This window comes from Loxodonta africana, unplaced genomic scaffold (genome assembly GCF_030014295.1).
Source record: "Loxodonta africana isolate mLoxAfr1 unplaced genomic scaffold, mLoxAfr1.hap2 scaffold_100, whole genome shotgun sequence".
NCBI classification, from domain to species: Eukaryota; Metazoa; Chordata; class Mammalia; order Proboscidea; family Elephantidae; genus Loxodonta; species Loxodonta africana.
In genome coordinates, this window is record NW_026974869.1 from 703,481 (window position 1) to 713,399 (window position 9,919).

Consider the following 9,919-nt stretch of genomic DNA (forward strand, 5'->3'; position numbering starts at 1 on the left):
CATTAGTAGTCACCAGGAAGGAGCCCTGACGGCGTGGTGGTTAAGTGTTCAGCTGCTAACCAAAAGGTTGGCAGTTCAAATCCACCAGCCACGCCTTGGAAACCCAATAGGGGCAGTTCTACTCTGTCCTATAGGGTCACTATGAGTCAGAATCGAATTGATGACAGTGGTTTTAGTTACCAGGGATGGGGAGGAGGGGAATTCACTCTCTAGATAGTATACACTTGGTGATGGGAAAGCTAACACCAAATGAGGATAGAGTATACACAGCTTGATGAAGGTAAATGATTTCACTAAAAAGTACATAAGAAAAAAGGACCTGTTAGAGACTGCTGTGGCATATATAATTTTGAACTGGCAGCAAAATTAACCAAAATATATATGTGCAACTATGTATGCATATGGGCATATATGTGTATAAGTATGCATATATGTATGTATTTATAGATGTATGCATATGTATACATACATACACCTGTGACTATATGCATATATAGTCGTATATATAATAAATCACATAGAAGGCACAGTTATGGATACTTCTTAGACATAATCAAATACCTCGCAGGATTGGATTTCTGCATTTGAAAGATTAAGACCATAATCTCATGGAACATCTCAAGCAATTGGCATAATGCATTCATAAAGTTATGCTCTACATCTTAGTTTGGTGAGTTGTGTCTGGGGTCTTCAAAGCTTGCGAGTGGCCATCTAAGATACAACCATTGGTCTCTACTTATATGGAGCAAAAGAAAAAGAAGTAAATCAAAGACTCAAACAAGAAAGTAGTCTACAAGACAAATAGTCTACATGAACCACAGCCTCATCTACCCTAAGAGCAGAACTAGATGGTACGAGGTTGCCATTACCAACCACTCTAATCAGCGCCACAATAGATGGGCCCTGATAGAAGGGGAGAAAAATGTGTAACAGAACATCAAATTTATTAAAATAAAAAACTCTGACCTACTGCCTGGGCTGTGACTGGATGACTTCCTGAGATTACTGCCCTGACGTACTCTACAAAACTTGAACCAAAACTAACCCGAGGTCACCCTGTTGCTAAACAACAAATTGGCTAAAAAATAATGACTATCACCTGTAAGTACTCTACTCCTTTAAAAAAATCACCTACATGACACCAAACAGTCAACAATTACTTCAAAACAAAGATGAGAATGTAAGGGGGGCAGGGAAACTAGATTAATGGAAACAGAATAACTAGAACAGAAATAATGAGAGCATTCACACATTGTGAAAAATGTAACCAACATCACTGAACAGCTTGTGTAGAAATTGTTGAATAGGAACCTAAACTGCTGTGTAAAGTTTCACTTAAACACAATAAAATATTATTTAAAATATAAAGGCAAGTGTGAGTGAAATAAGAGAGAAAGAGGTAAAAGAATAAGCAAATGAGTAAGGAGAAATGAGAAGCACTGGAAGCTGGGAACATGGGAATTACTCGAAAAAGAAAACAAGAGAGGACTACATAAGGTAAACCATTTGCTGCTCTCTTCTTCAGAGGAGTTCAGACATTCAAGTTGTTGTAATGGCACTGTCAACCTCTAACTTGGTTATCTTAGCGTACATATATCCTTCACCTAACTGGATGAAAGGAAACATCAGGTTATATTTCCTTGAAGAATTTTCTTAGCAGCATATGCCCGATGGAAAGGACCACCAGCTCCTTTCATTGTGACATGAGAGCAATATGTTTTGTGAATGAATGGAAAGAGAGAGAGAAATAACCAGGCAGACATAGGTACAGATAGAGATGTAGATTAGATATGCATAATATTAACTAACATCTACACCCCTCATGTACCTTTCAGTTTGTTGTACTGTGGGGCTTGCATGTTGCTGTGATGCTGGAAGATTTGCCATTGGTACTCAAATACCAGCAGGGTCACCCATGGTGGATAAGTTTCAGCTGAGCTTCCAGACTAAGACAGGCTAGGAAGAGGGACCCGGTAGTCTACTTCTGAAAAGATTTAGCCAGTGAAAACCTTATGAACAGCAGCAGAATGTTGTTTGATACAGTGCCGGAAGATGAGCCCTTCAGGTTGGAAGGCTCTCAAAAGACAACTGGGGAAGAACTTCCTCGTCAAAGTAGAGTCGACCTTAATGACGTGGATGGAGTCGAGCTTTCGGAACCTTCATTTGCTGATACAGAATGGCTCAAAATGAGAAGAAACAGCTGCAAACACCCATTAATAATCAGAAAGCGGAACGTAAGAAGTATGAACCTGGAGAACTAGAAGTCATCGAGAATGAAATGGAACACACAAACGTCAATATCCTAGGCATTAGTGAGCTGAAACGGACTGGTACTGGCCATTTTGAATTGGACAAAGGTATGGTCTACTATGCCAGGAACGACAACTTGAAGAGGAATGGCGTTGTATTCATCGACAAAAAGAACATTTTAAGATCTACCCCAAAGTACAATGCTGTCAGTGATAGGAGAATACCCACATGCCTACAAGGAAGACTAGTTAATAGGACTATTATTCAAATTTACACACAAACCTCTAAGCACAAAGATGAAGAAATTGAAGATTTTTACCAACTTCTGCAGTCTGAAATTGATTGAACATGCAACCAGGATGCATTGATAATTACCGGAGATTGGAATGTGAAAGTTGGAATCAAGAAGAAGGATCAATTAGCCATTAGAGAAATGCAAATTAAAACTACGATGAGATTCCATCTCATGCCAACAAGGCTGGCATTAATCCAAAAAACAAAATAATAGATGTTGGAGAGACTGTGGAGAGATTGGAACTCTTATACACTGCTGGTGGGAATGTAAAATGGTACAACCACTTTGGAAATCTATCTGGCGTTTTCTTAAAAAGTTAGAAATAGAACTACCATACAACCCAGAAATCCCACTCCTGGGAATATACCCTAGAGAAATAAGAGCCTTCACACGAACAGATATATGCACACCCATGTTTATTGCAGCTCTGTTTACAATAGCAAAAAGCTGGAAGCAACCAAGGTGTCCATCAACGGATAAATGGTTAAATAAATTGTGGTATATTCACACAATGGAATACTACGCATCGATAAAGAACAGTGACAAAATCTAAAACATTTCATAACATGGAGGAACCTGGAAGGCATTATGCTGAGTGAAATTAGTCAGAGGCAAAAGGACAAATATTGTATAAGACCACTATTATAAGATCTTGAGAAATAGTATAAACTGAGAAGAACACATACTTTTGTGGTTACGAGGGGGGAGGGAGGGAGGGTGGGAGAGGGTTATTTACTGATTAGTTAGAAGATAAGAACTACTTTAGGTGAAGGGAAGGACAATAATCAATACAGGGAAGGTCAGCTCAACTGGACTGGACCAAAAGCAAAGAAGTTTCCGGGATAAACTGAATACTTCGAAGGTCAGTGGAGCAAGGGCGGGGTTTTGGGGACTATGGCTTAAGGGGACTTCTAAGTCAATTGCCAAAATACTTCTATTATGAAAACATTCTGCATCCCACTTTGAAATGCGGCATCTGGGGTCTTAAATGCTAACAGCAGCCATCTAAGATGCATCAATTGGTCTCAACCCACCTGGATCAAAGGAGAATGAAGAACACCAAGGTCACAGGACAACTATGAGCCCAAGAGACAGAAAGGGCCACATGAACCAGAGACTTACATCATCCTGAGACCAGAAGAACTAGATGGTGCCCGGCCACAACCGATGACTGCCCTGACAGGGAACACAATACAGAACCCCTGAGGGAGCAGGAGAACAGTGGGATGCAGACTCCAAATTCTCATAAAAAGACCAGACTTAATGGTCTGACTGAGACTAGAAGAATCCCGGCAGTCATGGTCCCCAAACCTTCTGTTGGCCCAGGACAGGAACCATTCCCGAAGACAACTCATCAGACATGGAAGGGACTGGACAATGGGTTAGAGAGAGGTGCTGACGAAGAGTGAGCTACTTGTATTAGGTGGACACTTGAGTCTGTGTTGGCATCTCCTGTCTGGAGGGGAGATAGGAGGGTAGAGAGGGTTAGAAACTGGCAAAATTGTCACAAAAGGAGAGACTGGAAGGGCTGACTCATTAGGGGGAGAGTAAGTGGGAGTATGGAGTAAGGTACGTATAAGCTTATATGTGACAGACTGACTTGATTTGTAAACATTCACTTAAAGCTCAATAAAAATGATTAAAAAAAAGAGATAAAAGGAAAGAGAAGTGAGCAGGGGGCGGGGACCTCTTACCACCAAGAAAGCAGCACCAGGAGTAGAGTGCACCCTTCGGACCCGAGGTTCCTGTGTGGAGAAGCTCCTCGATCTAGAGAAGATTGATGACAAGGTCTTTTCTTCAGAGCCGACAGAGAGAGAAAGACTTTCCCTGGAGCTGGTGCCCTGAATTTGGACTTCTAGCCTAATAGACTGTGAGAGAATAAACTTTCTTTTGCTGAAAAAAAAAAAATACATGAGGATTTAAGGCTTTTTCCACACCTGCTGGGGAAACGTGTCCACACGTCTGGGCTAATATTAGGGCTGTTTCTTTTCTAAGATTGACATTTCCCTGGCCGTCTGAGATTGCTGCTGGAGATAGAATGGCTGATATTTACTTTGGAATCTTTCTTCTAGAAAAGATTACCAACGACTGTTTAAGGAACCCTGGTGGTACAATGGGTAAGCACTCGGCTGCTAACTGAAAGGTTAGTGGTTAGAACACACACAGCAGCACCATGGAAGAAAGACCTGGCAATCTGCTTCAGTAAAGATTACAGCCAAGAAAACCCTACGGGGCAGTTCTGCTTCATCACTGGGGTCATATGAGTCCACATTGACTTGATGGCAGCCAACAACAACAGTTTTCCCTTTTCCAGAAGGTCATAGAACTGGAATCTGGAGTCTGGCTTCTTTCATCAGTTGTGTATATATCAGGGGTCCATCCCTGGAGATGGACATCATGCTTGGTAGAGAGCCAGTGAAAAAGAAGACCCTGAACAGGATGGACTGACACAATGGCTGTAACAATAGGCTCAAACATAACTACTATTGTGAGAATGGCACGGAAGGGGGCACCGTTTTGTTCTGTTACACTTAAGGTCGCTATGAGTTAGAGCCGACTTGATGGCACCTAACAATAACAACAACAGTATTCCGAAGTACGGGTTCACCGTAGCTTGTTTACCCATTTTCCAGTTGCAGGACATTTAGGTTGTTTCCAGTTTGGGGCAATTATGAATAAAGCTGCTAAAAACATTCATGTAAAAAAAAAAAAAAGAAGAAGGATCAGTAGTTGGAAAATATAGCCTTGGTGAGAGAAACCATGATGGAGATTGAATTATAGAATTTCGCAAGACCACGAGTTCTTCATTGCAAATACCTTTTGTCGCCAACATGAACAGTGACTATACACATTGACCTTGCCAGATGGAATACACAGGAATCAAATTGACTACACCTGTGGGAAGAGACGATGGAAAACCTCAATATCATCAGTCAGAACAAGGTCAGGGGGTGACTGAGGAAAAGACCATCGCTGCTCATATGCAAATGCAAGTTGAAACTGAAGAAAATTAGAACAAGTCCATGAGAGCCAAAGTACAACCTTGAGTATATCCCACCTGAATTTAGAGACCATCTCAAGAATAGATTCAATGAATTGAACACTAATGACCAAAGACCAGATGAGGTGTGGAATGACATCAAGTACATCACACATGAAGAAAGCAAGAGGTCATTAAAAAGACAGGAAATACAGAAAAGACCAAAATGGACATCAGAAGAGTCTCTGAAACTTGCTCTTGAACATCAAGTACATAAAGCAAAAGGAAGAAATGATGTAGTAATAGAGTTGAAAAGAAGATTTCAAATGGGGGCTCAAAAGGACAAAGTAAAGCATTATAATGACATGTGCAAAGACCTGGAGATGGAAAATCAAAAGGAGAGAACATGCTCTGCATTTCTCAAGCTGAAAGAACTGAAGAAAAAATTCAAGCCTGATTTGCAATATTGAAGAATTCTATGTGGAAAATATTAAACAACTCAGGAAGCATGAAAAGAAGATGGAATAAATATACAGAGTCACTACACCAAAAAGAATTAGTTGACATTCAACCATTTCCGGAGGTACCATATGAGCAGGAACCAATAGTACTGAAGGAAGAAGTCCAAGCTGCACTGAAGGCACTGGCAAAAAAACAAGGCTCCAGGAACTGATGAAATATCAGTTGAGATATTTCATTCAACAAATGGATGCAGTGATGGAAGTACTCACTCATCTATGCCAAGAAATTTGGAAGACAACTACCTGCCCAGCTGACTGGGAGAACCCTATGCTTATGCCTATTCTCAAGAAAGGTGGTCCAAATGAATGTAGAAATTATCAAACAATATGATTGAATTACACAAAAGTAAAATTTTGCTGAAGATCATTCAAATGTGGCTGCACCCGTATATTGACAGGGAACTGCCAGAAATTCAAGCCAAATCCAGAAGAGGATGCGGAACCAGGGTTATCACTGCTGATGTCAGATAGATCCTGGCTGAAAGCAGAGAATATGAAGATGTTTACCTGTGTTTTATTGACTATGCTAAGGCACTCAACTTTGTGGATTATAACAAATTATAGATAACATTACAAAGAATGGGAATTCCAGAACATTTAATTGTGTTCATGAGGAACCTGTATGTAGATCAAGGGGCAGTTGTTCAAACAGAACAAGGGGATACTGCATGGTTTAAAGTCAGGAAAAATGTGTATTAGGGTTGTATCTTTTCATCATACTATTGAATCTGTATGCTGGTCAAATATTCTGAGAAGCTGGACTATATCAGGAAGAACAGACATCAGGATTGGAGGAGGACTCATCAACAGCCTGCGTTATGCAGATGACACAACCTTGCTTGCTGAAAGTGAAGACGACTTCAAGCACTTACTGATGAAGGTCAAAGGCCACAGCCTTGGGTATGGATTATACCTCAACATAAAGAAAACAAAAACACTCAAAACTGGACCAATAAGCAACATCATGATAAACAGAGAAAAGATTGAGGTTGTCAAGGATTTCATTTTACCGGGGTCCACAATCAACACCCACGGAAGCAGCAGTCAAGAAATCAAAAGACATATTGAGCGAATCTGCTGCAAAAGACCTCTTTAAAGTGTTGAAAAGCAAAGATATCATCTTGAAGACTAAGGTGCCCTGACCCAAGCCATGGTGTTTTCAATCGCCTCCTATGCACGTGAAAGCTGGACGGTGAATAAGGAATACTGAAGAAGAACTGATGCCTTCGAATCGTGGTGTTAGTGAAGAATACTGAATATACCATTGACTGCCAAAAGAATGAACAAATCTGCCTTGGAAGAAATATAACCAGAATGCTCCTTAGAAGCAAGGATGGCGAGGCTCTGTCTCACATACTTTGGATGTGTTGTCAGGAAGGATCAGTCCCTGGAAAAGAATATCATGCTTGGTAAAGTAGAGGGTCAGCCAAAAAGAGGAAGACCCTCAATGAGATGGATTGACACAATGGCTGTAACAATGGGCTTAAGTATAACGATGATTGTGAGGATGGTCCAGGACTGGGCAGTGTTTCATTCTGAAGTATATGGGGTCGCTATGAGTCAGAACAAACTTGATGGCACCTAACAAAAACAACAACACTAATATAGAGTTTAGCATTCATAAGGAAACCCTGGTGGCGTAGTGGTTAAGTGCCACAGCTGCTAACCAAGAGGTTGGCAGTTCAAAACTGCCAGGTGCTCCTTGGAAACTCTGTGGGGCAGTTCTACTCTGTCCTATAGGGTTGCTATAAGTTGGAATCGACTCGATAGCAGTGGGTTTCATTTTTGGTTTTACCATTCATAAATAGGTACGTAGGTAGATAGATGATAGACAGATAGATAGATGATAGATAGATGACAGATAGCTGGTAGATGATATATAGAGAGAAAGATGATAGACAATAGATAGATAGATAGATGATAGACAGACAGATAGATATAGATGATAGATAGATAGGCAGACAGACAGGTGGATAGGTAGATAGATAAATGCAGATTTATCTTTCAGTTAGCAGCTGTAGCACTTAACCATTACACCACTAGGGTTTCCAAATGCAGATACAGACAGAGATACATAAAATTCATTCAAAATTTTCAAATGAACATATAAATCCAAATAAGATAAGGACTCTTTTTGTTCTTAATTTTAAAACGAGGAAATTGAAACATAATGAGGTTAAGTGACCTGGCTAAGTCCATGAGTGGTGGCACTCCAATTCAGCAGCCTACCTCAGATGCTGCATGCTTAATACTCACTATAGGACAGACACATTTGAGAAAGCCAGGGATACAGGCTGAGGGAGAAAGGGAGTAAGAGAAAGAAAGCGAGCAGAAAGCTTCATATAAACAAATACTCAGAAAACTGGGCTCCAGATAGAGGTTCTCATCATATCTAGTTTATTCCAATTCTGTCTCTCATTCAATGACAACTGCTAGAGCAGTGTTTAAACAGAATTAGTCCCATTTTTTGAAAATTTCTCCTGACAGTTTTAAAACTTATCTTACTAACATATGGAAGATTTTGTAATGTTGCCATGGCGTGACTGAAACCTAAAAGTTAGGCTTATGCTCTAAACCTTGTCTCTTGCATTCCAGCTATACAAATCTTAGATGCCATGGAAGGAGAAAATATGAGCTTCCCAAGTATGTTTGTCTTGTTGGGCTTCTCAGATTATTCACGGCTAGATTTTTTTTTTAGAGAGGACCCTCTTTGGAGTGGTCCTGGTCTTCAACATCTTTACCGTGGTGGGAAACAGCTTCATCACCCTTCTCACCATTGTGGATCTCAGACTCCACACTCTCATGTACTTCTTCCTAGACAATCTCTCTTTGCAGGACCTCAGTATCACCACCACTATTTTGCCACAGCTGCTGGCCAACCTCTGGGGGCCAAAGAAGACAACTGCTTCCTGGTGCTGCATCACACAGGCCTACTTCTTCACTGGATAGGATGCACCGAATGCATTCTGCTGACAGTGAAGTCCTTTGATCGCTACATGGCTATCTGCCAGGCACTCCAGTACACTCTCACCAGCATCCCCAGGTATGTATGCAGCTGGCAGTTTCAGCCTGGTGCAGTGGCCTAGCCAATTCTCTGCTCCAAGGCACTCTCACTATCCAGCTCCATTGCAGTGGTCACCATACTCTGCACCACTTCTTCTGTGAGCTACCTGTCCTGATCAAGCTGGCCTGTGAAGACACCACTGTTGATGACCTGACACTGATTGCAGGAGCCATCCCCTTTGGACTGCAGGCTCCGCTGCTTGTGCTGCTCTCCTATACCTTCATTGTCAGGGCTGTGCTGAAGCTACCTTCAGCTGAAGGAAGGCGCAAGGCCTTCAGCACCTGCAGTTCCCGCATGGTGGTCATCATCAGGTACTATGGGCCATCCATCTACATGTACCTGCAGCCCCCTGCCAACAGCACCCAGGCCAAGTTCACATCCTTCTTCTACTGCCTTATCACCCCACTGCTGAATGCACTCATCTACACCTTGAGAAACAAGGATGTGAATAGGGCATTGAAGAGAATGCTACAATCCAAGATAGGAGACAAATCCTAAAAAGTGTAAAGTCATAAAAATCCTGCCTCTACCAACCACATAGACACCATCAATGAGTATTGGTGCTTCTCTGCTTCCAAGTGGGTGTTCAAGAGCTCCAAGAAAAGATGTCCCATATGTCAACATTAAGTATCCTCATGTTTGAGAAGCTCATCCTCCCAACAAGTGCTATGTTCTAAAATCTCAAACAAAGCATTGTATTCCTTCTTAACTCTTCCCATATGTCCTGTTCTCGGTGACAGAACAAGCAGAAATGTTCACACCTCTGTAGGAGGATAAATGACACCATTCTTTTTAAATTCCCTCCTACA

At 41.3% G+C, this 9,919-nt stretch overlaps 1 pseudogene; it reads left to right on the forward strand.

Annotated features, from left to right (window-relative positions):
- Positions 1-2,176: 2,176 nt before the first annotated feature.
- On the forward strand, positions 2,177-9,608 carry LOC100674596 (olfactory receptor 2G3-like; annotated as a pseudogene).
- Positions 9,609-9,919: the final 311 nt, after the last annotated feature.